Raw genomic sequence first — 3,324 nt, forward strand, 5'->3', positions numbered from 1 at the left:
TAAAAAAAAGTATAGCATATTCATTAATTTGAAGACTCTGTATTGAAAAGAGATCTCCCCAATTCTCCACAAATTGATCTGTACACTCAAGACAAAGCTAGTCAAAATCCATGTAAATTGTTTGGTATGTAGCAACTGAGAAGCTACTTCTAAAATTCATATAAAAAGGCAAAAAGCAAAGAAGAGCCAGGATACTTTTAAAGAAAATCAGAGACAGAAGACCTGCAGTGATAGCAAGACCTACTATAAAGCCACCATAATTAAGACAATGTGGTACTCTACAACAGTAGATGAACAGGAAAGTAGAATACAATGTATACAACAGAAATAGAGGATTTGCATATATATATATTTTACCACAAAGGTGGCAATTTAAAACAGTCGGAAAGTATTTTTTTAGTTTGTTTTATTGTCTTGTGTTTATTTATTAATTTTGAAGAGGAAGGAAAGCACTGGGTGGGGGGAGGAGGCAGAGAGAGAGAATCCCAACCAGGCTCCACACTGTCAGCACAGAGCTGACATAGGACTTGATCTCACAAACTGTGGGTTCATGAACTGAGCCCAAATCAAGAGTCAGAAGCTCTACTAACTGAGTCTCCCAGGCACCCCTGTTTGTTTGTCTGTGTATGTGTGTGTGTGTGTGTGTGTGTGTGTGTGTGTGTGTGTGTGTGTTTGTTTTAACTACGTGATGCTGGGTCAATTGGGTAGCCATTTGGAATAAAATAAAATTTAACTTCTACAATAATATCACAAAAAATGAATTTAGAAAGTTTTAGATTAAATGTGATGATAGAACAGACAAGCTTCTAGAAGATAGAATAGAAGAATATATTTGTTACTTGCAGTAGGAGAATGGGGCACAAAGAAGGAGGAGAGAGGGGAATTAAGGAGGAAAAAATCTTCCAGATGACAACTAAACCATACTTCATTTGAATTGAAAAGTAACCCAGTAGGAAAAAGACATTAAGATGTTATAATAACTTCAGTCTCCACAATTGTATTTGTTATTAAAACAAAGTGGATTCTCTCTGGAAATGAAAGTGCAGCCTTCCAGATATTACATGGCATAATGCATGTAAGAAAATGATGTCAAGTAGAATAAATTATCTACTTCTGTGACACTGTCTTATAATTTGCTTTCACGTTTTTATAATCCCAATGAATAAAAAGGAAATTTGTGCCATAAATTCATATGTAAACTACAGAATACATACTTTACCTGGTACTTTATTTAAAGAAATATAAACCAATGTGAGTCTCCCAAAAAGTAGGAAATCAGAGTTCCTATCTTTCTAGCAAAAAATAAAACAAAACAAAAAGAAAACCTAATTATTGGCTAAAGAAACACAGTGAAATATTATTTAAAATATTTATTTAAAAAATGGGAGTGCCTGGGTGGCTCTGTCAGTTGAGTATCCAACTCTTGATTTTGGCTCAGGTCTTATTCTCATGGTTTGTGGGATTGAGTCCTAGGTTGTTGGGCTCTGGGATGACAGTGCAAAGCCTGCTTGGGATTACTGTAAGTTTCCAAATGCAGTCATCTTATTTTTCTCTGTGATTCTTCTGTTCCACATATGGAAAAATAGAGTTTTATATTCATATACAACCCATTGATGTTTTTCCCATTGTCATCCCATTGATGTAAATCATTGTCAATAGGTGATATGAAGGTATGGAAGACAATCCATGGGTTGAAACGGCACATGAAGCTAAGTACGGGCCAATCTGTGCATGTGACTGATTCAAGGTTATAAACCACCATGTTGGGCTTTTCCTCCCAAAACCTATAAGGGAAAAAATGATAGTGTTTATAGAGTTTCATATCAAGTTGTAGAAGGTGACTTCTTATTTGATATCTGTAACAGGAGAAAAACTGTCTAATGCCAAGGGATCGAAGGTTTAAGTTCTTACAGTGTAGCACTGGTGTGAGGATCATCTCTTGTACAAAGAATTTGGTTCAAACAACTCTAGATGGAAGCCTACGATAAATGAAATTTTCAATGAAAAGTATCCAGGATATGTTTTCCTAAAATATACAACAAAGTAAGACAATCTTTCTCTGGACAAGGAAGGGAATCAATTTTTTAAGCTCTAGTCTGTTTGATTCCAATTTTTCTTAAATTTATTTATTTTTGAGAGAGGCAGAGATGGCATGACTTGAGGAGGAGCATAGAAAGAGGAAGCGAGATAATCACAAGTAGGAAAACACTTTCAGCACAGAGCTCAATGTAGGGCTCCAACTCACGAAACCACTAGACTATGACCTGAACTGAAATCAAGAGTCAGATGCCTAACCAACTAAGCCATAAAGGCACGTCTTGATTCAGATTTTTGATGCAGATGTCAAGATACTAACCCGGACACTGAAACAGTGTAATGGCAAATTTCTTCATAGTGATAGATCACTTTATTTCTAATACAATCTTACCCTTGGTCTTAGTCCATTTTGACTGCTATAACAAAATACCATAGACATCGTAGCTTATAAACTACAAACATTTATTTTTCACAGTTCTGGAGGCTGGAAGTCCAGGATCAGCATGCCAGCATGGTTGTGTTGTGGTGGAGGTCCTCTTCCGGCTTGCAGACCACTGAATTCCTGCTGTGTCCTCACATGGTAGACAAAGTGAAATACCTCTCTGGGGTTCCTTCAATAAGAACACTTATTTCATTTATAAGGACACTCCCCTATTGGCCTCCCATCTCCTAAATACCCGACCTCATAATACCAACTATCACCTACAGTTGTTTTTCAACATATAGCATTTGAGGAAGACACATTTAGACCATAGCATCCCTACTCCCATGTGTCTGTTTATTCACTGTCTCTACCTGCATTTGCTAATTTAAAAAATTTACCACTTCCAAAAGTTGACACAAGATAAAAATAAAATTTTATATGTGAAATGATTAAATAAATATATAGTTTACATAAACATTTCCAGAAATCCTTGATCATAAATCTATAGATTCTGGGTTATTTAATATAAGAAATCATATCTGGATATCCTGCTATACTATTACATATCTATTCACTCGATAAGATCTCTGCCTCTTAGTAATAAATATGAGTCTCCTCACCCAACATCCAGCTGATGTGATGCCACTGGGTCACCTGTATTCTGTTACTTTCTTGATGATTTGTCTTCAAGAAAAGAATTGGCCAAATCTCAACAAACTAGAACGAGCGCAAATTCAAAAATTAACAGAGAACCTACTGGAACTAGAAAGGAAGCAGCAAGAGCACCCCAAACCCAGCAGAAGAAAAGAAATAATAAAGATCAAGGCAGAAATAAACAATATAGAATCCAAAAGGACAGTCGA

This window comes from Suricata suricatta, chromosome 10, assembly GCF_006229205.1.
Source record: "Suricata suricatta isolate VVHF042 chromosome 10, meerkat_22Aug2017_6uvM2_HiC, whole genome shotgun sequence".
NCBI classification, from domain to species: domain Eukaryota; kingdom Metazoa; phylum Chordata; class Mammalia; order Carnivora; family Herpestidae; genus Suricata; species Suricata suricatta.